The sequence below is a fragment of the Callorhinus ursinus genome, unplaced genomic scaffold, assembly GCF_003265705.2.
Source record: "Callorhinus ursinus isolate GAN/ISIS: 27379988/994484 unplaced genomic scaffold, GSC_fseal_2.0 scaffold5, whole genome shotgun sequence".
Classification (NCBI taxonomy): Eukaryota; Metazoa; Chordata; class Mammalia; order Carnivora; family Otariidae; genus Callorhinus; species Callorhinus ursinus.
This window is the reverse complement of record NW_027397067.1, coordinates 54,574,438-54,602,215: the sequence shown is the minus strand read 5'-3', so window position 1 is coordinate 54,602,215 and position 27,778 is coordinate 54,574,438. Positions and strand designations below refer to the sequence as shown.

The following is a 27,778-nucleotide window of genomic DNA, read 5'->3' as shown; positions in this document are numbered from 1 at the left end:
GCTGTGGTAACACCTGCATGGTAAATGAGAACAAGGAAACGAGGGGCTCCTTTCTGCTTAGGCAGGTGACTCCTCTGTACAAATTAATGTGAATTTCTTGTTTATTGAGTAATTATCGTCTTTAAACTATGTGTATAATTTGTGAGGCACGCATGTCATCAGAGAAAAGAAGGAAGGGAAGACAAAAGGATAGGTATCTTCTCTCTCGAGGTGCAATCTGCCAATCAAAAGTGCAACTGACTTGCTTAATTTTAAAGCTTTAATTCTTTCTGCCAGACACAATATCAATAAGGAACCTAAAGCTCTGACTTTTCTAGCTGAAAGGAAGAGTGTTTAATTGCCTCACTTCCTACCTATAGAGATTTAGGCATACTTATTACACAATACACATAGGCACCAGAAGGAGCAAGAGTATCATGGAGTCATATACTGCTTAGTCATTTTCAGCATCCAATACCACACAAGCTTTTGCCATCTCTTGGTATGACAGGCTCCTTTGATTAATCTCATTTCAGTTTGTCACAGAGAACAAATTCTAACATAACCCTTATACCACCCACCAAAGCTGAACTCATCTCCCCATATAATAATAATAATGTGGAGAAAAGTCTTAATTTATTCTGAGTCAGAATGCCACAATTCTGGAGAACAAGGCACTGGTACCCCCAAACATAAAGCAACTAATTGCAAATATCCTTTCACATTCTCCTTACAAGTTCAAAAATCAGTGGATCAGCATGGGGCTGTCACAAATTTCCTGGAAAAAAATAATGGCTACCTTTGCAGTAATATGATTAAGAAGAAGAAAAATAGCTGAAAATTTCTGAGAATTTAGGAAGTGTTAGCCACTATTCTCAGTACTACACATGAAATAATTCAGTTAATCCTCACAACAGCTGTGTGGAATCATCCCCATTTGGCATAAAGGAAATTGTGGAGCAGAGATGCTAAATGACCTGTCAAAGGTCAAAGTGAGTGGTAGAGACAAGATTCAAACCCAACAGCCCGGCTCCTGAATCCCTGTTCTTAACTATGACATGCGTTGTCTTTCAACTCTTCAGTTGAATTACTGTCATTGAAGTCACAATGCAAGCAAGCTTTGAAAAGAAAAAAATATTTAATACAACTTCGTTTCCTACTCCTCTTATTCTGAAGAAAAGCAAAAGGGGTAAGCAAAGGGCTAGAGAAAGATGAAAGAGGGCTTCTTTCTGTTTCATTCTTTGTACAGTTTTCACAGAACTTCTTGCTCATGACTTTAGGCTTATATCGAATAATCAGCTTTTTTCCAAAACCTCTTCAACATACAAGTCTCACTCTATTATAGAATAAAAGAAGTTAGGTAGACATTATAAATCTTTTTTTGCAGATAAGTAATAATGTATCTATATAAATATACAGACAGAGATATAAGGAACCTAAGATCTCAAATCCACATTCTGTCTTTAACCACACATTCCTCCATAAAACACCCCTCAGTGCTATGTATCCATAAAGAACAAGGACAGGTAGAGAAATACTTATTAGCTGGGGTTTTAATTCCACACTCTAATTTAGTTCCCTAATCTATCAGCTGGACCACAGAGAAAACTACATTTGCTGTACCTGAAGGTAGACCCACTGCTGGAAACTAAATCAGACTAAACATCCTCCTTCATCCTATTACCGCTAAATTTACACCCAAATCTTAGATCTTATATTTGATGGCAGTGTGTGTTAGACTGCCTTCTTATGTTATTATTGCTCTTATACAGTCACTGGGACAAATGAAATGCGAAGTACCATCTTTCAAGACTTTATTTATATCTTTTATAATATAGCAGAATTTCCCAAAACATGCCAAGACAGAATAATTCCATTAAGTTTATCCCAAAATCATTCTATTAGGTTGAGAATTCACCTCATATTCTACTTCCCTGCTAGAAAAAGAGCTCAACTAACTTGCCCAACCAAGCTTAGCAGACAGGGCAATACAATGTAAGCCAGATGTCAGAATGGCCCAAATAACAGGATGCCTATAAAACAAGATGCCCTAGACTTTATTCCTCACTGTAAAACCTAACCATGTAGGCTTTTTTCTATTATCAAATTCATCTTTATTTATACAGAGAATAAAATCTACTGTGGACATTCTTTGTCTATAATTTCAAGGTATTTAGGAGAATCACCTTTCATTTTTTTCCAATAAACTCCAGAATACTGGATATCTCAATAATAAAAAAAATCAGTATCATTTTTCACAGGATGATTTCTGCACTCTATATGGATCACGACCACATGTCCAATTAGGTGTCATTATCCTCATTTTACAAATTAAAAAAATTGAGAGTCAGAAAGCTCAAATTACTTGTAAAGCCACACAGCTAATTTAATCTCACCCCAAAATCTTTATTATTTCCCTTTCATAATACTCTCTCATTTGAGCAACATAATGACTCCCTTCATTTACTCAGTTATTTCTCCTTCTGTCCTACTGAATCAATGAATTGAAGAGCATATTCCCAATCACAGCTTTTGGAAACAGAAGAAGCCCAGCCCCCTCACCTTTGTGACATCAATCAGAAACACTCTAGGAAATAACAGAAAACCGGACTTAGCTCTTTTCATAGCAAACATAAAAACTGTAATAATATTCTAAATTTTGAAAATGCCCAATAAGAGGCTTCATGTAGTTTATTTAAATTGGCTCTCATCTGTGATTTTAGATTATTCCCCCAACCAGTACTTTAGTGCTTTCCATTTTCTTAATTATGAACTCTACTTTGATATTAAGAAGTTAATTCATTTTTTTAAGTCAGTTTAATTTAGTAAAGAAACTCATCACAAGTTTCCATTTGCTCCTGATGCCATTAATGACACATTTTTGGTATTATATAAGGCTTTTCCATGAAATACCTTTTCCTGTGTATCTTCTAGGGCCAGGAATATTTCTCTCAGGGACACCTAGTCATTGAGTAGTTGACTTCCAGTCTTGATAGATATTAGTCTTCCAACTTAGAATCTTCCAAATCTGATTTATCTTCAATATCAAACTCTACCAACTTCATGTGGGTGGTTTTCTTCTTTCCACAATGGGGGAAGTATTGTTCTCAGACTTGGTTTTGTATATCCTCTCATTCCAGCTAAGACTCTGAGTCATCCTAAGCACCTGCATTCATTCCCTCGTCATAGACAAGATGTTTCAAAATATGAAGACGACCAAGATTAGATAATATCTTTATCTCTACATATCTACCAACTTCTGTGTAGGTAGTATAAAGATTCATCCTTTATGGCCTCTAATGTTTTTTGAAAAAAAAAAAAAGTATCGGTATAGAGGAAGCACTTTTTGTCTTTAAAAAGTATTATCTAGCCTGTAAATTATAATGTTCCCGTGGGAACTGAAACAGAATTGGGGAGTTTCCAAAATCCCACTTAGTTTGAGTTGTAGTCAATACAAATCTACTCTCTTAAATGGAGATTATGGATATGAATTTCCCTAATTGAAGGTCTATATCCAGGACATATTAAAAAGGGACTAAAGTTTGATGATGCAATGTTATACTCTCTAAGAGAAACTTCTAATTAGAAATCTCCCTATAAGTAAGAGTGGGCTTAATTATTTTGAATCCTTCTCATTTTATGATGTTCCAGGATGCAATTGCTTTTCTCAAATCAGTTCATAGAGTTTCCTTTAGCTTAAATTGGTTAAACGAATTTTATAAAAAAATTCAAAAGGTGATTTTATATGCATAAAGTTAATTTTAATGCATTCCAAAGCTCTTCTAATTCATTCCAAATTTAGCGACAAAAGTAGAGCAATTCTAACCTATTTAAAATATAGTATACCTTAACTTATATAGTATCTAAAAATACAAAATTTTAATAAAGAGTCAAAACAACTATACTGAGATTTCTGTAGGTCCTGTATAATAAATATTTTTAACTGAACCAATAAAATTTATTAGTTCTGAAGAAGCCCTCCCAGTAATTATGAAAGAAAGAGAAGAAATTAAGCTCCCCAGCTTTCAAGTGGGAGGAATATATTGTTCTTGGAAATTGTCCATCTCCTTCCTGCTGTTCAATTAATTCCCTACTTTCTTTCAATTCTCCTTTCTTCTCTTGTAATATTCATATTTTTTTTCACACAAGTTATCTTGTTCTCTTTAGTTCTTGATCTTTCCATAATCTATATGTTTGGGAAATGTAGACTTAAGCTTGAGTTGTGGTTCCAGGTGGAGATTTTCTTATGTTACTTAGAGACGCATGCTAGAGTGTTATATTTAAAGACAGATGGCAACAATCATATGAACACTCCATGTGGCTGGTTCTCTGTATCCATCAATTTGCAGCTGAGGAGGCTAGTTCAAGCATCTGCAATAATTGGTAGAAGAGAAAATAAAAAATGGAGAAGACTAGACATTTTACCTCATTAAAAATGTGGTTTTATTCGCTCTGACATAAAATATACTGAATTTGAAAGTTCTTCAAATGGTTGTGGTGTAAAGCACTCTTACAGAGAAGCAACGATTTTCCAAATATACATTGCTTATTTGTTCAGAGTAGAAATTTTAACTGGGAGCTATGAATGTATACAGCCATCTTAATGTTTTATGGTGCTGGCAAATGAAACTACCTATCTTCTAGGGTTCCTTCACAGCTTGACTCCAAATGTGACAGGTTAAAAACTAGTATCACCCAGAGACCCTCCCTTCCAGCTGTCCTCATCTTCATCTTAAAATTTTGCTACTGCTGTTAGATGTATATTTCTGTCCCTCAAACTGTGTGGCTTCCAAAAATCCAAGAATCAAATCCAAGAAAATAAACTTCCATTGTTTCTGAGACTTACCAAGTTTCACTTCATCTTCAGAAATCCTGTTCCATCTGTGGAGTCCTAACTACAAGCAAGGCTTCTCCAATAAGGCTCCTGTTCCAGTTACCAGGCTCCTTCCAAAAATTGGTAGGTCTCAAGAATCACTTACTCCAACTGTGAGTCAGGTGATCCTGACTCCTCCATCTTGGAGTAAAAGAACACATATACTCAAACACAAAAATGTATGAACTAATTGTTAATTACTATCAAATATAATCTATTGTAATACACCATATAATATACCAAGTTTCTATACAGACATATAAGCATGCATTTATACAGACACACAAAGACATGAATATGGGTTCAGTTATTGTCAATTATTTCAAAATCTTTTTTTTTTTAAAGAGAAAAGTTAACTTTAAACACTGTGGCAGACACCACAAAAGTAACCCCCAGGAAGTCATTTTAGGATGTATTGTCCACTCCCCACTTGCCCCATAATCCCTTCCCCTCATGTGTGGGTGGGACCTGCCACTTGCTTCTTACCAATACAATATAGCAAAGGCAACAGATGCCATTCTTGTAACTACATTACATCATGTGACCAAGTTGATGGATGTCACTCCTATGATGACTCGTAGCCAACTGAATTACTTAAGTCTCCAAATAAGATCACAGGTCCAACCAACACTTTGATTTCAATCTGATTAGACCCTCAACAAAGGACCCAGATAACACATGCCTGAGTCCTACACAGGAAAACTGTGAAATGTTAAATGTGTGTTGTTTTTATCTACTAAATTTGTGGTAATTTGTTACATACCAATAGAAAACTAAAGCAAACATATATGTACATAAACTCATCCTGAATTATTTTATGACAATCTTTTACATTTTAATCTTCTTAAAGAACTCCCTGCATATGATAAAAAGCATGTTTTTAAAACACCTACATCATACATCAAGAATATTTTTGCTGTGAAAATTGTGGAAAGTATTTTCATAATTTATTCATTTTTTCTTATTATTTAACCTCTATCCTAAGGTATAAGCATTGAGTGAAGTTGCAAACAAGTAATGTGTGTTATGTTTTGTGGATATTTCATTAAGTATTAATTCCTTTTTACTTGCAGGGGTTTCTTTCATATTCTAGAGCTAATAGGTCATTTTCTAGGTAGCACATTTATTTGTAGATCTTCTGAAAGTTTAGAGCCCTTGGAATTGTGCCTATGTTACATAATAGACAAAATGGTCCTGCACAAAAACAAATTACAAAAAAAAAGACAAATTTGAGAAATTCAATTCTAATTCTACTTCAGTAAGCATTTAATGAAACTTCTAGCAAATGTTGAGCAAAAAATTTCCCTGCTGGTTCTGTTCTTATCCTCTTTTTTTCATGGTCTGATTTGGTGTCCTTGGCAGATCTCTTGTGTTCCCGCTTGATCTTTGTCTCACTCAGGTTTGTACTGGAATGATGGCACAGTTGTAAAGGCATTTCATTCTTTCTGAATATGATGCTCAAAAATCATCTAAGAGTTTTAATGAACTATATGCTTATAGTTCCAGCTGTTCCCAGTCCTATTAGTTAATACACAGACCCTGTTCAAAAGTTAAAGTGATAGATACCTTGTCTCCTTCGATTCTCTTAAAAATTACTGCCTCAGTTACCAATTTTTCTGGAAATGACTTCCCTAACTTCACTGCATCTTCCAGGCTTTCTGAACACTGCTCTTCTCTCTCCTGAGAAGAATCTGTTCTGTGGCAGGAGGAGGGTTTTTATATGGTTTTGCTGAGGAGAAACAAGCCTACAAGTCCTGAGCACTCCAGCTTCAAGACGCCCAATCCTTCAATACGAAGCTAGTTCAGAAGTCATTTACTCCACAATGCTTTCCTTGTTGTGATATCAAACATCACCTTCCCACTAACCCAGCCGGGATCTTGCTGTTAACCAATTTTTATTAACTGTGTGACCTACATTTCCTCAACCATTTTTTTACAACCATGTCTACAACATTAAAAAGGAACAGATTCCTTAAGGACAATTACCATATAGCAAAAAGAAAGGGGACTAAACAGAACCTTTCTGCTTAAACAAATCTGAACAGGAAGATATGGCAATGAATAAAAACACGTGAAGTTCATGAAAAGAAAGAGAGTAGCAAAGGTATTTGAAGTATACCTTGAAGGAACAAACTGTGGCAAAAGATTGCTAGAAAGTGCCAGAAGGTATTTGTTACATTCTAAAAAAGGACTGTTGGATATGTTTCTCCATATGTCATTATGAGGCATACATTTCTCTTGGGTATCATACCAACTCACAAAAGGAGACAGACATCGATATCATTTTTGGCAGTAAAGGCAAGGAGTGGTAAAAGATCTGCTCTATCAAATTTTCCAGCAAAGATATGAATAAGAGAGTCTTAAAACACCTATTTTTTTTTAAATTGTGGAAGCTTTTGATAAAGATTAAACATTTTACTACATCAAAAATCTTTGGTAATTCTACAATAATATTAGTCATTTGTCACATTATTATAATTAGCATGAAAAGGCTGTATGGTGTAATGACTAATCAGCACGAATACTGGAGCCAGATAAACCTATGTTCGAATTTAGCACCCTCCATTCATCAGTGGAGACCCACTGGATGAGTCCATTAAACTCTGTGAGCCTCAGTTTCTTCAATGGTAAAATATGGGAAATAATAAGACCATTTTCATGGTGAGGAATAAATGACATCCTATTTATATAGTGTTTTTCATAGGGCCTAACACATAGTTAGTGTTCAATATATGCTGGCAATTATTATTCTGTCTTATAGAAGAAATTACTTTCCTTATTTAGATAACACCTCATTCCAAAACTCATGTTGTTTTCAAAATACATGCAGCATATGAGGAGGGTAAAGTGAGGAGATCGTGAAGAAATGAATACAGCTGGAAATAGTAAGTTAAAGACGGTTGTGAGGTATCATGAAGTCGTACATACTTTGCTAGATATGAATCATGGACTTAGAGCTGCCTAGAAGCTAGTGTGAAGAGGAACACACAGATACATGACTTAAAAAATAAAAATAGAAAGCCGCGTTTATTTCTTTTAAGATTTTATTTATTTATTTGAGAGAGAGAGAGAGAGTGCTCACATGAGAGAGGACAAGTGGTAGAGGGAGATGCAGGCTGACCTTCTAGCAGAGAACCGGACATGGGGCTCGATCCCAGGACCCAGGGATCATGACCTGAGCTGACGGCACCCACTTAACTGACTGAGCCACCCAGGCGCCCTGGAAGCCATGTTTAAAAGAAACCCAAATAGTCTGAGAAAAAATGTGTCACCTCACTGGGACCTTATAAAAAGGATACTATATGTGAGGTGTAAACAATTTCCTCAATTACTTTTTTACAGCAAAGCAAATAAAAAAGAGTTTTGATTCTCTTATCATAGCCCGAAAATTTGGCTAATAGAGTAACACTGAAATGGAGTTTAGTGAAAGCAATTTTAAAACAGTGTAGCTTGGGTGCATGGCTCTCTGATGAGAAACAATACACCAATAATTAAATCTTAGTAATAACCAACTGTGTGTAGTACTTTGAAATTCATGATTATTTTTAATTCCGAAAGCTAGGTATAGCAAGTATAGTCATCCATATTTTACAGATATGGAAACTGAGTCTCAAACAGGCTCAATGATTTGCCCAGAGTTATGTAGGAGAAAAGTAACGGAGTGGAGACTGTTTCTTAATCTTATGTCCCTTTCTTTAATTCTGTTTCCTTTTCACAGCTCTGCTATGAAATGGACTGACAATTGGGAAAGCATAGAAAGGACTCCAGCTTCTGCCCCTCTTGGGGATAGCAACCATCTTCAACAGCCTTATTTTGATATACAAAAACCAGATTGGAAGGTCTCCATGACGCATAGCTGTTTCTATGATACTAATAACTTGGAGGATTTGCCAAAGGTCATTCTTAAAATGCAAGTCATTTATAAGCTCTAAGAAAATAATAACAATAATGTTTTTTTTATTTTCATAGCACTTTACATTTCTCAAGCACTTGCATATGATAGTTTGTACTTCCCGAGAACTGGCCCTGTAAAGTAAACCAACTTATTTAAACCAAATGAGATGCTTATCAAGTACACCTTTTGCAGAAAACTGCAGGTTAAGCAAGAGAAAATAAAATCTGATGATGGACATTCTGAAGAGAGATTCACTTACACAGAAAAACCTTAATTGCTGGATAGATGGCACATTGAAAGAAAATAGTAGATAGAGCCTTACCAACTTGTAAGCTGATATTTTATAGCTCATGAATGAAGAAATGGCAGAAGCAGAGTAAAATTTTCAAAAGGAAGAAGAGCTAATAACCTATGTTCAGACCTCAAATTAGATAAAAGATCCCAATTGCAGTTCGAGAAGTTACGCTGCTAGTTTTAAATGTAACCCACAACTAAGTGCAAAATCTGGCTTTGGGAAAAATATTTGCTACATTCTCAAATTATGGAATGCTCTGGTTTCCATAGGATACAAATATTTGGCCTGCCAATAATTAAGTTTCTGTGCTTCCTATAGGCAGTTAGTGCAGGGATAAGAGGTGGTGTGAAATTCAACAGTTACTAAAATTGAGCAGCTCAGAATGAAAATGGGCTTTTAAATTTTATTATCTGATATAGTTCTGATATGGCAATGACCTAAGGATTATGAATATGGAAAACATCTCATTTTGAGTCTAACATTTTGATCCTAGACCTCATCTTGTTCCACGAAAATAACATAATCAGGTTGAGAGAATATATGCAGAGCAAAGATTAGCCAGTTTTACCTAATGCTTTCTGAAAATGATGCTCAGTGTACAAAAGGGGCTTTCATCATCTGGGTGACATGTGCCTGATGACAGAAACCTGACTTCTTTGATTACCACAGGTTTCCATCTGGTGGCAAAACGTGTTCCTTGTTCATCTTACTTAGGCTGAGATCTTAAACCAGTGTCTCTTGGGAAACCGTCTTGAAAATAATCAATTCACGAAAACCATGACCTCTCAGAACAAGACAAGGTAAAAAATTTCTTTGTTGTCAATCAAAACAATAAGCAATGACCAAATTTTTTAAAAAAATTTTAAGTTATCAAGCAAGAAAACAGAACTGCTTCTAAAATTGCATTTGGAAATTATTCTTTTGCTACTCAGGATGTAAGCTCAATATATTTTATTTTATTTTTAAAGATTTTATTTATTTATTTAAGAGAGAGAGCAAAAGCATGGGAGGGGCAAAGGGAGAGGGAGAAGCAGATTCCCCGCCAAGCAGGGAGCCCGATGTGGGACTTGATCCCAGAACTCCTGGGATCATGACCTGAGCTGAAGTGAGATGTTTAACTGACTGAGCCATCCAGGCGCCCATAAGCTCAATTTTTAAAAAGCCATGTTGAGTGTGTACTTAGACAACATTTAGCAAAATATGTACTCAGCATATAGCAATTACTAGTGATAATATACCCTTCAGTACCAGACCTCAGTCCTATATATAATATGAGGCATATGGGAACATCATTTGCTTCCTTTTTATCTTCTTCTCCTGTTTTGTTCCTTTGTTCCTTTTGTTTCCTGTGTTTATCCATAAACATATGTAATTAACATGAAGTAAATTTATAGAAAACAATATTTTTTAATCTAAAAAGCTGGTTCTAGAGGTGATAGAAAAGCTCATTGAAACACATTTGGGTTTTTACTCTACTCAAAAGTCATGTTGGTTGCCAAATATTCTTTTGACCTATGATACCACTTCTTTGTTTAAAGAAACTCTGGCCCTATGACAACCTAAGCACGATACCCTTCCTTCTCCTGCCACCGAAACGGGTGCTGAGGCGTCTTGTGTGGCTCTAACTTTGTCCCCCACAGCCCATGGACTGGCGTGGTGAAGTGCAAGTGATAACTAAAAACTGGGTGACATTTTCTAGACCTTATTTCATTGGAGTCAATAGGGAAAAAAATGGAGGCAAAGGGGAACATATATACCACTTCTAGGTTCCGAGGTGAGCAAGTTAGGAGAAAACGCATCCTCCATTTGAAAGGATTGAAGGAGGTAAGTGACATCAAAGAAAACCTCATTTCTATTAGAAAAAAAAGATGAAGGGAATGAAAATGGGCAAAAATACGATGAGGATAAAGGGCAGAAGGCACAGGGGAAGGGTTGGGAGTCTGTGAGGAGAGGCAGAGGGGTAAGAGCACAGGAGCAGTACAGTGGTGAGTCCTGGTAATCGGTAACACGGGCAGCTGAGTTTCTAGCGGTTACTGATCAGAAGAGGTATGTAAGCCATGATGGGGATCAGTCCTGAGAAGGTCTGCTGAGACATCAGCATGTTCATGTTGGACGTTTTGAGACCAAGGGATGAGTGACCGCCCTCTCAGAGGACTCTGATCAGAATTACCAGTCACTGAAGGACCTCTTCCCTCTTAACAGTGGGGCAGTATTGCAGTTGAGGAAGGGGCCAATCCTCATGGGGTAGGAAGCCAGGATTTACCTCTTTCCTTATTGGGCATGGTGTGGTGGCTGAAGAACTTACATCATGAAAGTGATGGAAGACCTCAATTATTGCAGGATGATCTATTGTATTTACATATATATTATTTTCACTAATATAAGTTCAAAAGAATGAGTGTTACTATTTCCTTCCCTTTCTCCCAAAAGTAACCAAAACTTGGTACTCTGCTTCTAGGCTCCACTGCCTCAAAGAATCTGAGATTTGAAAGTAAAATCTGCTGTGTATAAAGAATAACTCCCTCACAGGTTTAATGTGAGGTGGAGACCCATGATGTGAACAGGGATAAAGGCTGGTGCTGGGAACAGAGACCAGTGAAAGAGAAGTTCTCCCTGACAGGGTAGGCTCTAGGGTCTGGGGAGATTCCATGAGTGCATGTAATATCTCTGATAGTAGTTCCTTGCGGAATACTGATGGAGGCCATGCACTGATCAGCAAAGGTCTTCAGTGACCAAGCCTATGGTCCATGGACAGGATTTCTAAGGAATGCACTTCTGAGCTTTACAGAGAACATCAGTGCTCTCTGGAGGGAAACATGGAAAGTAGCTTTTGCAGAAAGAGGAGCTATAAGAACTGAGAGGGCCATTCTACCTCCTACCTCTTTCTATATGCACACAAGCATCCTTCTTTCCCCCCTCCGAATTTGGAATCCAAGGAGTGAGAAGACACTAAAACACATGACTGAGATTTAATTTCTCACCTCCATAGAGAGTAGAGGCACATAGATTTTATTTGACTTAGAAAATTAAACCAAAATAACATTTCTTGTACTGATGTGTGAAGAGGAAATACTTACCTATTACCCACATAAAAAGTCCTTGCAAGTTATTTATGTTGGTTATCATTTCAATTCCTCTCAATCTCCCAAGGTTGCTATCAAACCAGGATGTACTGAAAGCCTACATGTGCCAGAAGCAGTGCATACATTATATGATTTAATCCTCCCAACTTCCCTAAATAAGTAGCATCGCCCCCATTTTTTGAATTGAAAAAATGAGTGCAGACAGATTAAGGAACTTGACCAAGACCACAGATGGTAGGATGCTAGCTGGAATTTAAGTCTAAGGTTGCCTAACTCCAAAATTCATGCTCTTTTATTTTGCTAGGCTGCTACAAGAAGCATATGTGGAAGCACTTTTTTAATGCATAAAATGATACATAAATGCAACAAGCATCATTATTATGTTAAAGGCTCTGGGGATCAGAAAACAGAGCCACAATATTCTCAGAGCTTTTCTCACTTCCAGGAATAACAAAGGAACCTGTGCTTTTGAAGCACATAACTTTGGGAGTAGGATGTAAAGGAATTATTTCTGTCTTAAAACATCATCATGTAATGGTCAGATGTCAGGCATTCGAATAGGCGGTCATTAGAGTAGTTTCAATTCTCTCTTGAAAGTGATCAGATCAGAGACAATAATAGAACTAAGGTTATGTAAAATTAAATTTACCAGTAAAAATCAGTTTTTAACCTAAGCTAAAGAAAAAAACAAAACAAAACATGAGAAAAATTGCTCACTTCTGACTGGAATAAAGTACATGGAAATGAGCATTGATCGTCATTGGAAATACACAGAAGATCTATCCTTGTTCTCACTTCAATCCTAAAAAAATGCTTCTGACTTCAGAAAGGCTCGTGAAATTGACACAACTTCAGTGAAAGTAAATCTGAGTCTCAGACAGGGATTCGAAATTGTGTTCCACTTAAGTCTGGAAGTTAAAATTCAGTGTTAGATAAAACCAAATTTTTATAATATATGAATATTACTGTGTTAATACTTCATTAACTCAAGTTATCTAATTACTGAACAGATGATTGAAGACCTACAGCATGCCAGAAGGGAGGTAGAGAGAGGGAGAGGAAAGGGGAAGGCTGAGACCCAGACAATAATGAGGGAGTCTGGGGAACAGATTCCCAGATCATTCCAGAGAAGAAGCCCACATGGTCAGGACAGAATGTTTTAGGACCCAATTCTCACAACGGAGGTTGTGGAACTATTTAGCATTGTGATCTACAATCAAGAAGGTAGAAACAAACAACCAGAAGATAGCTGTACACTTGACTATCAAGCAAGAAATAGTTGATTTACAAGACATCTATAAAAATAAGCTAACCCCAAGCAGAAAGATGGTCCAATCTCAGGGGAACTGGTCCAGCTAGTCAAATAATACACAGCTAAAGTCAGGATCCGAGTTCTAGAGAGGAGGGGAATGCCGTACAGGGACACTACTTAGAATGAATGAGATGGGAACCTGGGTCAATACTCAGACCTGGGACTGGACCAAAAAAGCAAGAAAAGATGTTCGGTCCTCTGAGCTACTCATGCACCCCTCAGTCTTCCCTTGTATACCAGATCCCAAGTCTACGGGTAGAAAAAAACTTCCTGGAGTAGAGGAGGGAGCATGGTCCAGGGATAAAGAAGTTGAAGTCAAGAGCCCAATGGTCATTACTAGAATGCCAGATTTATTCCAGTCTCCAATCAGCCAAGTCAAAGGTGAAGGAGGACAGAGAAAGGGAAGACTTGGTGACGATGTGTAAGTCATGCACAGGCCTATGAAAATTCAAGTATGAGTTTATAGCCAAAAGCTGTCAGGGGTCTCAGCCTGGAATAGCTGGAGAAGAGAGAAGTTGACAAGAAATATATTCTACCAAATAAAATAAACACATTTTAAAGCAGCTTATCTCCCCTTCAGAAATTGTTTGCATTAGATCCTAGATTCATTTAAACTAAACTTCATCGTTTCCTCCCATTCAAATGTGAAAGTCTGAAGAGAGTTAAAGGTCACCACTCACCACTGCTGTGCTATTAAGGAGGTGTAACAGAATGGGCTCAGAGTTAGCTAAGAGAACAGAAGGTTAAGAGGCACCTTGCAGAAACAGAGGTCAAAAGCCATGTCTATGGCCCAAGCTCCTGACTTCAGTCCAGTTGTGAAGATTTGTCCATTAGCAAGGCTCCTCCCTGCCCCCTCTATCTTGCCTAAAATGGATTAGCATCTTCAGGGCATTGTTATGCCCTTTTTACTTTTTTATCACATTAACTTTCTTCCACAAAAGAAAACTCTTGCTGACATAAATGTTTGATTAGAAGCTTTCATATATTCCAATATCAAATGTTCTCTCTCAACCAGGGCTCATGAAATATATATCAAACAAGTTCTTTATGCAGCATAAAACAAATTTCAGTACTCCTTTTCAAGTAAAATAATAACTGTGTTAGACTATTCCTAATTCCTATAATTGGTTTCCAGAAGTAATTATTATAGCCCATGGATATACATGCAAATTCAATTTTTCAATAAACCTACCCTACCCTGAACTCCAAAGACCAAGGATAATAACTTTTTTTGGCTTTTGCCCCAATTATCTTACTAGGGGACATTTGACTGGGATGTTTTTCAATCACCTTACTTGTAAAGTTTTGCAAAATAATTCTTCATAACCAATTTTATTAATAATAACCTTAGTTCCCAATTACACTCATTTTTTTTTTAGCTCAACAGGTTTCAGCCCCCAGATCTTTTTTTTTTAATTTTTTTTATTGTTATGTTAATCACCATATATTACATCATTAGTTTTTGATGCAGTGTTCCATGATTCATTGTTTGTTCATAACACCCAGTGCACCATGCAAAACGTGCCCTCCTCAATACCCATCACCAGGCTAACCCATCCCCCCACCCCCCTACCCTCTAGAACCCTCAGTTTGTTTTTCAGAGTCCATCATCTCTCATGGTTCGTCTCCCCCTCTGACATACTCCCCTTTTCTTCCTCTCCTGTTATCTTCTTCTTTTCCTTTTTTCTTAAAATATGTTGCGTTATTTGTTTCAGAAGTACAGATCTGTGATTCAACAGTCTTGCACAATTCACAGCGCTCACCGTAGCACATACCCTCCCCAATGTCTATCACCCAGCCATCCCATCCCTCCCACCCCCAACCACTCCAGTAACACTCAGTTTGTTTCCTGAGATTAAGAATTCCTCATATCAGTGAGGTCATGTGATACATGTCTTTCTCTGATTGACTTATTTCACTCAGCATAACACCCTCCAGTTCCATCCACGTCGTTGCAAATGGCAAGATCTCATTCCTTTTGATGTCAGCCCCCAGATCTTAATCTCTTTTCTATCTGAGCTCATTCTTATGTAATCTCTTACAATGTCAAAACTTTAAACATGATCTGTCTAAATATAACTGGGCATTTGTATTTCTAGTCCAGACCTGTTCCTGAAGTCCAGATTCATATATCTAATCATTTACTCAATATCACCATTGGAGATACCTCAAACTTAACATGTTCAAAACTAAATGCCTAATCTTTTCCCCAAAAACCTCCCCTTTCCTCATTATTCTCAAATTCAGTAAATGGTAACTGCATATTCCAGTTCAGGCCAAAATCCTTGGGGTTGTTCTTGACCCTTGACTCCTGTCTTTCTCTCATGCCATTTGTAATCCATCACCATATCTTGCCAATACTTACTTGGAAATTTTCCATAACCTGATACTTTCTCCCAATTCCTCACTAAATCCAAACCCCAACATTTCTTCCTGAGTTGCAATCACCTCTTAACTAGTATTCTTGCTTCTCCTATTGCTTCCATTCAGTCCACACTCCACACAGCAAACAGGGTCAACCTTCTCATGTAAGTCAGATCATGCCACTTATCTGTTCAAAATATTCCAGTGGGTCTTGATCACTCAGAGTTAAATTTAAAGCCTTCCTGTAGTCAATATGCTCTGCATGGTATGGTACCTTGCTACTGCTGTTAATTCATCTACTTTACTCTTTTTACTTTTACTTTACATTCCTCCTTTTTCACTCTGCTTCAGCCAATGATCTCCCTGCTATACCCTGACCAAAATGAGCATACTCCCAACCGCAGGGCTTTTGTTCTGGCTGTTCTCAGCCTTATTTCATTTAATTCTCAAAATAATTCTATGAGATAAGTACTGTCTCATGGTACTCATAGTACTTGTCCTGATCAGACAAGTATAGTCTTATGTGAAGAAATAGCTTATCCAGGGGTGCCTGGGTGGCTCAGTCAGTTAACAGCTGCCTTCGGCTCAGGTCATGATCCCAGGGTCCTGGGATGGAGCTCTGCATAAGGCTTCCTGCTCAGCGGGATGAGTTTCCCTCTCCTGCTCCCCCTGCTCGCTCTCTCTCTCTCAAATAAATAAATAATAAAAAAATCTTTAAAAATAAAAGAAAGAAATAGCTTATCCACCAAAAAAGCTGCAGCATCTGGCAAATACATACTAGCAAGAAATGGGGACATGGGTGTGAATAGTTAGGGTTTTGGACTGGGGAGGTGAAAGTTTATTGGTATAGTAGTATTCTCTCTTGATATTATGATGACCCTAAAGCTTGGACCATAATGGCCTGATGTCATCAAGACTGAGATGCAGAATTGCCTTGACAAAGTAATGAGGAAAAGATCAGAAGGAACAGAGGGGTGAGCAAGTCAGAATGAAATCAGAAGGCCACCAGCTATGTACCCTGGGAAGGCCTGAATGTCATTCCCATCACTAAAGAAATAAGAAATGTACTAGTGAGGAATACCAACTCCACTGAGATGAAATTTATAGAATTTGTGACCTGGAATGTGGAAAATGACAAGAGGAAAAAATTCATTATGACTCCATTTTTGGTAACTGGGTGGTGTTACTCCTTCAGATAGGAAACACAAAAGAAGGCATGTTTGAGAATAAAGATAATTAACTCATTTTGGGATTTGATAGCTTTGAGGAATCAATGGTGCCTTCACCCAGGTGTCTAAGGACAGTTCTACCTGGCAGAACCACTGGATCCCAGCAGAGATCCTTGGCATGAGTGGGGCCATCAAGATGTGGGAGGGACATTGCCAACCCCTGTGGGTCTGAAAAGCAAAACATTGAGTCAAAGAGAATTCTTCTTGAGCCTTATGGTCAAATGAAATTTGTCCCATTAAGTTTTGGACTTGCTTGGGACCTGTCATTCTTCTCCTCTGTTGAAAGATACCCTGAGACATATTAAAATTTAAAGAGTTTGTTTGAACAAAAACCGGTTTGAAGCCAGCAGCACTAAACTGGAAGTGGTTAGGATTGCTCCGCCAATGGGGGCTAGAGGAAAACCTTGTATAGAGAAGATCTGGAAACAAGCAAAACAAGAAAATTATTCGATTGGCTATAGCTTAAGAAGTCACCTTTTTTAGTAAAGCCTAGTGGGTTGCTTGAGATTGGTTGTCTTTAGGCTGTGATTTCCTAACCATGAGGCATTACAGGTTTAGGTTTTGGTTTGCTTATGTAAGCTACTAAGGCATTAAAGCCACCCCAGTGTAACAGCCCCCTTTTAAAATTAAATTTAATTTAACACTTCTTTCCTACTTCTACCTTTTGGAATGGGAATGTCTGTCCCACCAATGTATTTTGGAAGCATCTAACTTGTGTGGTTTCAAAAGTTCATAGCTGGAGAGGAATTTTTCCTCAACATAAATCATACCACAAGTCATGTCTGAGTCTTCCCAATAACTGATTTAGATGATATTTAAGTAAGACTTTGGACTTTAGACTTTAGAGTTGATACTGGAACATGTTAAGACTTTTGGAGTTTGTGGGTGAAATAAATGTATTTTGTATGTGAGGTCACAAGTTTGGGGAGCCCGGGGACAGAATGTTATAGAATGTTTATTCCCCCCAACAAAGAAATTCTTATGTTGAAACCTAAACCCCAATGTGATGGTGTTTGGAGATGGGGCCTTTGGAGGTGATTAGGTCATGAAGGTGGCGCTCTCAAGTGTGATTCTGTTTCTCTGAGGGCTTTTACTAGAGCCACAGGAGCTGGTTCAACTTACATGTAGGTAGCCCAAGATGTCAGGTAACCCTACCCCAATGGGGAATGAGAGTTGATGGATAAATTACCCAGTTTCCTCTCCCACTGGTGATACAATACTGAAGTACATTCTACATGGTTTCTCAGAAGATCCCCAGAGGAACCAAACCCCAACTGTCTACACTGGTAATCCACTCACTCATGCTCATTTCACTGGCTTTCCCATTTTTCTCTCTCAATTTCCCCAGAGCTTCTCTCATGCTTTCTGAGATCACCTCCCAAATAAAATATATGTAGTTATTCCCCTGTCTCAGAGTCTGATTTCGGGTAAATCCAAACTAAAGAAACTGCTCTTCTGTCATTAATACAACTTAAGTATTTTTTAGGACTAAAAGTTAGAGTTAAGAGAAATCATCTGGGACAGATTCACAGAATTATGTAGGCTTGATAGAGTACCTAAAAGGAGATAGCTTTAATGAAAGTTTCATAGACATCTTTGTGCAGATGCCTGGTTATAGACAAGCTCAGTTCTTTTCAGTTATAGGGGTCTTACTTTCTGACTTTTTGGCTTTGAATTTGTCAAATTAAGCCACTGCTATGTTTTGGGGACCCAGAAGACTTATCTTGCTTTCTGCATGTCTTTTAAGAGGTGTGTCATTTTCTGTGGGGTATGTCGTTGCCCTGATAAGCTTTTCTGAAGCCAATGGAAAATGGAGACCATTTTAAATTTTCATTAGCTTCATGATGCCTTATCCTGCTTGCCTGCTATTAGAGGGCAATTACTTGATGAGCTCTTAGAAGAATGAAAATGCTAAATGATGTTCACTTAGTGGCAACTTAAAAATCTGATCTCATTTCAGATCCAGAGGTCCTGCTACAGAAGAAACCCAGGAAAAGGTTGGAGGCACTTCATAAAGATGGAAAGAAGCTAGTTCCTACTAGGATAGAACATTGTAAAAAAAAAATCCTAGTGCATCTTTCTCTCAAAAAATTTGACAATTGTTATTCTCATAAATAACTCAAATGAGTGATCCTTTCATCAATTTCTAGATTATTTGAACCACCTTCCAATGTTAAAGTGCCAAAATTTCACTTCATAAATTAAAATGACTAAATTTAGAAATTTAGAATGAATTTAGATTCATTCTATCCCTATTTCAAATAGACTTACTCAGGTTTACAACTCAGCATTTTGACTTTTATATGACTTCCTGTGGCTCCTCCAGAGTACCATCCACAGTTTTTGCTGTTGAATCTGCATCCCTTCCTCTCTTAAAACATAATGACAATGGAGAAATCAAACTAAAAACTGTAAGAAGACTCTTCAGAATCTGTTCAGCTAGAATGAAAACATTGCTCCACCAAGTTAAGATGCTTTATAAAAAAAAAATGAAATGGTATTATACCCCCAGAAAAGGAAATTAAATCAGGGTTGGACCCATGGAACAAATGTTATGTGCAAGGTGTATGTCACCAGTAAGGAGACTTCCTTATGGAGCCTGCACTCACAATTCCACAAAAAGAAGAAATACATTAACTACATGCCTGCCCAACCTATCTGCTCCTTCCAGAATTTCCACTCAAGCAAATACAAGAAGGATCATTCTATCTGGGGCAGGATCTGTGAACCAGAGTCTCATTCAGAACGTTATTATTTTTTAAAGCAGTGATCAAAAAATTGAGTGTTAGAGTTGACTAGTGATTACACCAACAGCTTGAGCCAAGCTAGAGAGGAGGAAGTGAATGTACATCTGCTCTGACTTTAATGCCAGCCTCAGATCCTGACACTAAGCCCTCAGAGAGCAGAAAGAGGGAGGGCTTAAAATGGGTACCATATAAATTAATCAGAGTCAGCTAGTTACAAATAAACTCATCCAATCTGATACATCTCTATTTTATTAGAAAATAAAGAATGAAAATAAATTAGCAGTGGAGTTCTGTTCTGTAAAACATTTTATTCACCCTATGAGCCTCATTTTAAATATTGTATAGATACCAACACATTTGAAAAATATAGTTTCCTCTATTAGATAAACCTGCTACATTAATAGGTTAAAGAGGAAAAATGTTGTGAGTCATGTTTCTTTCCAAGAAGGAGCCAAAGTAGAGTTTCCTTCCTTGCTACCCCTTAGTATATAACCAGTTATGCAAAAGTTGTTTTACCCCTCTAGGTCTCAGATGCCTTATTTTTAAAGAAAAAATATTGTCCTAGATCAATTCAGCTCTAATATTCAGTGTCATTCAATGATCACAAATTGTTCTATTTTGACATCAGATTTCAGATTATTTCATTTTTTTCCAAGTCAGAGGCAAGAGTTTCTTTATAAAACTGAAAACATAAAATTAAATGTTCACCCATAAATACTCTGCCCAGGATCCTCTCCATTTGGTTTTGATACAGAACAAACTATTCAGATTTTCCAGTTAGTTATAATTCAAGAGAGGCATAACTGAAAGCTGTATTTGTGCCACTCCATGCCCAGCATCCCACAAACTGCTTTACATTCATTGGCTCATTTGATCTGCATGACAACTCTGAGCAAATCAACTCGGGAAAAAAATAAAAAACTTACCCATTTTCTTGGTTTTCGAAAGTAAAGTGACTGAGGCAGGAATGGTTGGCTCAACGCGCATACTCTTCAGCACTGTATTATAGTGATTTAATTAAAGAAAAGAAAAAAAATACTTAGTTACAGTAGGAAGATCCAGAAGTTTGTTTGGAAAGGTGTGTGTTGGCATTTCCGAAGGAGCCAGGAATTACTAACAGGTGTGCAGCAAAATCAAGACAGACATCCTCTAGATGAACTACTATGTAGTATTCTCCTGATTCACAAAGTATAAAATCCAAAGGCAGATTGTAAACAATACATTTGAAATAGTCATTTAAGACATGAATTGTTTGAAAAGACAACCAGTTCTACTTGGTACTTTAAGATTCATTGATTTTATAATAACTTCAGGAATACACATTTGTATTGATTAATCTCAGATTTTCTTTGAGAATGATAAAAGCATATGTTATGTTTAGATCAGGCAATATCACAAAATACACAAATATTGAATCATGTGTTGTATGCCTGAAACTATAATAATGTTATATGTCAATTAAATCTCAATTTAAAAAAAAAGGATCAGGCAACAATGGAACGGCAACAAAAAATATTTGCCATAAAGTTTGTAGCTAGAAACCAGAATTTCTAGTAGGATCAATTTATTTTTGTAGATATGACTTATTTCGAGAATCACAGTTATATTAGTTTCCTTTAAATTTGTGATAGGTTAACATTAATATATTTTCCTATGTGAAGAGAACTCAGATAATATGAATCTCAATGTTTTATGAATTTTGCCATTTAAATATATTTATCCATAAAATTAAAGATTTCATCTTGGCATTTCTTAATAGGTACACTGTTGGTCTTACATTACAATGTTTCAATGCACCAGTTTCCTACAAGCTCTTCATGAATAGGTATCATATATTCTTTTTATTCTGTATTTCACATACTAAATAGAAGCTCATTAAATGTTTTAAGACACATAATCATGTGCACTTAAGAAATAAAACTCCACGTTTGTCCCTAGTGTACAAAGCAATCCTTATTGCCATTTAAACCAATTTCAGATATACAGTGATAAAAGGAAAAAGATGATAAATATAATAAGATACCAAATAGGAAATCACTAGGGTTTTATGTCCCTTGGTCTTGATTCAACAAACCTGAACAAGAAAGAAATGTACATGTTTTCCTAAGTCTCTTACTAAAGGGGGAATGTAATTTCTTCTACTCTTTAGACCAATATAAAGAGAGAAGAAAAAAATTCCCCAAAAATGATATAAAAATCATTTGATAATGGAATAAGTTATCTTCCATGGATGCAGAGTCCACAAGATAACTTCATAGGAAGCAGCTTCATAAGCAGCAGTGACGTTTATGTAGGGCATCCATTTACAGAGCTTTCATGTGATTTAATTTCAATCTCTTAATAGTATGGAGCAGATAATATTTGAGGAAACAAAATGCCGAGCAATGAACTAGCTTGATCAAGTTTACATAGTATATCACTTACTATCTTCACAACTTGAGTGCAGCCTCAAACTAATAGGCAAGAAATAATACCTAATTATCTGGAATGATTCTAAACAGTACTGTGCTTTATTTTTAATGTTCACATTAACTTGGAGAGACATTGAGGCACTAATTTAGAAAAATGTGTAATTTTTGGTTAACAAATGTATATTAAACATCTAACATGTTCCAGGTTTGATGCTAGCTATAAGAGAGAGGATGATGCGAAATTAATAATATAGGTCTTGCCACTATGGAGTTCACAGTTTAGTAAGAGAGGAAGACAAACAATCCAAATATGAATTATAACAGTAAAAGTACAAAGGGAAGAGCAACTAACTGCACTCAGAAATGAAGAATCCCTCATAGAAGAGGAGATATTTATGTTGAGTCTAGAAGAATAAATAAAATCTTGTTAGATAAAGGGGGAATGGGGGCATTTCCAAGAAAGGGAATTGTGTGAAATGTTTGGATGTGGGGGAAAAAAAGGAAGAAGAAGAAAAAGAAATGTAGGGTCAGAGAATGCCAAGCTGATTGTTGTAGCTGGAGAATGGAGTATTTATGTTTGAGAGAAAGGAAATGCTGAATAAATCTGGAAAGAATAGATTGTAGCCATATAGTCCTAAACTATATACACTATGCTAAGGAATTTGGACTCTCAATGCAATGAGGAGCCATTGCATTTTAACCAAGACAGAGACCTAATCAGGTATACAAGAGCACAGTAATTCTGGTGGCAACCTGGAGGCAGGAGTAGCGATGGGAAGGGGAGGTAGGAGGATGTGGCAATGTTCCAGCTCATGCTGAAGAGAGCTTGCGGTACGTGGTGACAATATATCGAAAGAGTAGATTTAGAGGTGCTTTGACTGAAATCTCTCTTCTGTAAACTCCCTAGAAGGCACTGTCACTATCTCCTCTCTAGTCTCCTACACCTTTGTTCACACTACAGTGATTATAATGTATTTGATTAGATGTCAATTTCTAGTCTCAGCTGTGATTCCTTCAAGGACAGAAAATATATCTTACTTTTCGTGTATCCACAGCAGCAAACATCTGGAACTAATAAGTTAACTAATAACTCAGGAAGTTGTTGGTAAGTGCAACTGAAATGTTCAGAAAATTGTTGAGAAATTGCATGTGTACAATGGTTACTTTTATGTCTCAGTTTGGTTAGACTAACAGTATTCAGTACTAGTTACTGAACAGAACTCCCCTAGCCTTGCTGTAGAGGTATTTTGTAGATGTGGCAAACATCTACAGTCAGTTGACTTTAGGTAAAGGAGATTACCTCAATAATGAGCATAATGAGGTGGGCTTCACCCAATCAGTTAAAAGATCATAAAGGCCTTAAGAACAAAACTGTAATTTCCCTGAGGAAAAAGAAATTCTGCCTCAAGACTGCAAGCATCAGGCCCTGCCCAAGAGTTTTCAGCCTGCCAGCCGACTACAAATTTCAGACTTGCCAGAACCCCCTTCCCAATTGCATAAGTCAATATGTCTGCGTGTATATATACATATATGCTTATGAGTAAATGCTTTGGTTGAGGGAGAGGATGGACAGTTAGAAGGGAATAGAACCAGTATTTCAAACCTACCTAAACGCCACTTATCTAGATAATGCCTACAAGGAAAAAGGCCATTTCAGGCAGAAGTAATAACTTCCCTGTGTGACATGTTGAATTTCAGATATATGGTAAGTTCCAGCAGACTATGTAGAGGAGGCAGATGGAAATATGAGTCTTAGGTTCATAAGAGAAATTATTATTGTCAAAATATATTACTCAACCAGAATAAATATAGTTTCTAGCTGCTTGAAAAGCACATATAACAAACATTTATAGTGAGGTTGAAATTTATACACTGTAACTCGTACATAGAAAAGAAATATCTAGCTCTAGTTATTGTCTGAATATATCTTACCTTCTAACCTATCCCACTCAAAATGTAAAGCTTATCTATAAGCTCAGTGTCTTGTCATTTAAAGAAGTTTCTTCCTGGGTAAATACCCTCTCAAGTCAGAGTTGAGACTCTGTCAGGGCTGTTTCTCCCCTCCACTAACTTTTCCTTCCCTAGGGGCATCTGGATAAAAGTGAAAGTTTGCATATCACCTGGGCAGTCAGATGGGGGGAAGAGGAAGGGTTTCTGTGTCCCACAAGCTGCCCTGTAGTTGGTCACTGACCTCCACTAAGAGTCCTCTTCCTGCTAGTTACTGAATACCCTATGCTTTTGTATGCTTATAAGTGAGCCAAATCTTCTTGGGACAAATTTGGAGCTGAGTATATCTAGACCCAAATCTCAGATAAGTCACTTCGTAGTGGCATGTCTTTGAGAAAGCGGCTTAACTTGATTGATTTTACCTTACTCATCTGTGAAATAGGGTTCTTTCCTACATTCCAGAGTAAAAGGAGTTAGAAAACAATTGCTCATAGAAGGTCCCTTTCCTACTACAGCCATTTAAACAATAGCCACATCCAGTTATAAGCTCCTGTGCATTACACAGTGCTTTCATTATCAGAATCCCTGGTGATCATGAAGCTTCTAACAGTTATTTTCTTCAGCTGAGCCTCCATACAAATATTAAGGTTTAGGCACTTATTCTGTTTAAGATTTTACCTGTTGTCCTGTATATCATTCCTGATATGACTTGATGGAGAGAAGAAAAAACTATACAAAGAGAAAATTAAGTCTCCTAGTATATAAAATTTTGTCCACAATCCCATAGGCCTAAGCCAAAAGATCATACTTTTAGAAGGCAAACACTTTTAGGATGAGTAGAAACAATAAGTAATGTAAGGGCTTTTCATTGAAGGGCTTTACCTGAGTGATCCTATTGGCAGAGGCTGACCTCAATGGTGCTTACCCTACAGGTAAACCCAATGAAGTTCAATGATTTACTGACCATACTCTCTTGCTCTTTGCCTCATAATTTGTCCATAGATTGAGCAAGATTCTTGGTGTGGCATCCAGGAACCAGCAAGCCATGCAAGAGACATCTGTGACATGTCATGAATTCACAACAATAACATCTTCAAGGCAGTACACTGGTGCCTCTCAGTGTTTTCGTAAGTCCAGAGCAGCGTATCTGCTGATGGTAGCTGAACACCTGAAGTTCCAAAACTCCTACAAGGGAAAGCAAGAAAATATCACAGAACACAACAGGAGGCTTTCTTAAGGAGCATGATTCCTACATATAAAAAAATAAAAAAAAATTGGCAGAACTATGGTGGTTGGCTGGTACCACCACTGCTGCTTGCTCAGAGCATGCCCTGGCACCAGTGTTCACAGCTGACAAGACATGCTGAAGTTACTCCTTTTTAGCAGCAAGTTGAAGAATGGGACTGGGTCCTGGGCTTAAAAGGACCAAAACCCACCATGAGACACAATTCCAATTTCTACTGTGTTGACAGTAAGCACTGCCTGAGCTTTCCTTGCTCTCACTCTATTCATATTGTTTAGCCTAGAACTTCCCAAATGCAATTTGGAACCTCCCACCTAAGCTTCTTGAGGGGAGAATCTTCCATAGTGATGAATGAATTTTTTTCCATATGTGAAAACAACCAAATATCTCCCACCAGAAAAACAATTCTGGTTGTGTTTTTTAAAATAGTTTAGGGGTGCCTGGGTGGCTCAGTCAGTTAAGCCTCTAACTCTTGGTTTCAGCTCAGGTCATGATCTCATGGGTCGTGGGATCAAGCCCCATGTCAAACTCTGTGCTTAGCGGAGAGCCTGTTCCAGATTCTCTCTCTTTCTTTCTCTCCTTCTCCCTCTGCCCCTCCCCCACTCATTCTCTCTCTCAAATAAATAAAATCTTAAAAAAAATAGTTTATTCTTTTTCTCTTATTCTCTTCTGCTCCACTGCATGCTCTGAGTCACCTTATCCCCTCTCAAGCTACCAGTATTACCAGTTCTCTTATCTGAATGTACCACTGTACTTGGCAGGTTGCAGCAAGCAAGGCAAAGAACATGGGGGATAGTCAGCTATCTGACTTAGGCAATTGTATTTAGGGTCCAATTAAATTTGCATGCTCCTATGTTTTTAATTGGTTGCAGGTTATAACAATAAGAAATAAGAAAAACCAAAAAAAAATAGGTCTTTCCACCATTTTGAGTCTATTTTTACATGTGGTGTAAGGAAATGGTCCAGTTTCATTCTTCTGCATGTGGTTGTCCAATTTTCCCAATGCCATTTGTTGAAGAGACTGACTTTTTTCCATTGGACATTCTTTCCTGCTTTGTCAAAGGCTAGTTGACCATGGAGTTGAGGGTCCATCTCTGGGCTCTCTATTCTGTTCCATTCATCTACGTGTCTGTTTTTGTGCCAGTACCATACTGTCTTGATGATTACAGCTTTGTAATAGTGCTTGAAGTCTGGAATTGTGATGCCACCAGCTTTGCTTTTCTTTTTCAACATTCCTCTGGCTATTCGGGGTCTTTTCTGATTCCACACAAATTTTAGGATTATTTGTTCCATTTCTTTGAAAAAAGTTGATGGTATAAGGTTGAAAATAGAGCTACCACATGACCCAGCAATTGCACTACTGGGTATTTACCCCAAAGACACAAATGTAGGGATCTGAAGGGGTACATGCACCCCAATGTTTATAGCAGCAATGTCCACAATAGCCAAACTATGGAAAGAGCCAAGATGTCCATCGACAGACGAATGGATAAAGAAGATGTGGCATAGGGTGCCTGGGTGGCTCAGTTGGTTAGGCGACTGCCTTCGGCTCAGGTCATGATCCTGGATCAAGTCCTGTGTTGGCTCCCTGCTCAGCGGGGCGTCTGCTTCTCCCTCTGACCCTCCCCCCTATCATGTGCTCTCTCTCTCTTTCTCTCATTCTCTTTCTCTCTCAGGTAAATAAAAAGAGGTGGTATATATATATACAATGGAATATTATGCAGCCATCAAAAGGAATGAAATCTTGCCATTTGCAATCACATGGATGGAACTGGAGGGTATTATGCTGAGCAAAATAAGTCAATCAGAGAAAGACATGTATCATATGATCTCACTGATATGAGGAATTCTTAATCTCAGGAAACAAACTGAGGGTTGCTGGAGTGGTGGGGGGTGGGAAGGATGGGGTGGCTGGGTGACAGACACTGGGGAGGGTATGTGCTATGGTGAGTGCTGTGAATTGTGTAAGACTGTTGAATCACAGCCTTGTACCTCTGAAACAAATAGTACATTATATGTTAAAAAAAGAAGAAGATAGTAAGAAGGGAAAAATGAAGGGGGGAATCAGAGGGTGAGACGAACCATGAAAGACTATGGACTCTGAGAAACAAACCGAGGGTCCTAGAGGGGAGGGGGGTGGGGAGGATGGGTTAGCCTGGTGATGGGTATTGAAGAGGGCACGTATTGAATGGAGCACTGGGTGTTATACGCAAACAATGAATCATGGAACACTGCATTAAAAACTAATGATGTACTGTATGGTGATTAACATAACATAATAAAATTTTAAAAATGTAAAAAAAATCCTATTTTAATGTAAAAAGAGACATGAACAAAACATTAAAATTAATAATTAAACCACTAAGCTATTAATTTCAATCTCCTGTAGTCAATAATACA

General features: G+C 37.4%; 1 long non-coding RNA gene across 1 annotated transcript; it reads right to left on the bottom strand.

Moving 5' to 3' along the window:
• Positions 1–3,645: 3,645 nt before the first annotated feature.
• On the bottom strand, positions 3,646–26,997 carry LOC141372837 (uncharacterized). Its single transcript, XR_012378299.1, has 4 exons — positions 25,100–26,997; positions 20,704–20,775; positions 4,826–4,993; positions 3,646–4,350 (listed from the first exon to the last, which is right to left on the bottom strand). It is a non-coding gene; the product is annotated as an uncharacterized lncRNA (long non-coding RNA).
• Between the last annotated feature and the right edge of the window lie 781 nt (positions 26,998–27,778).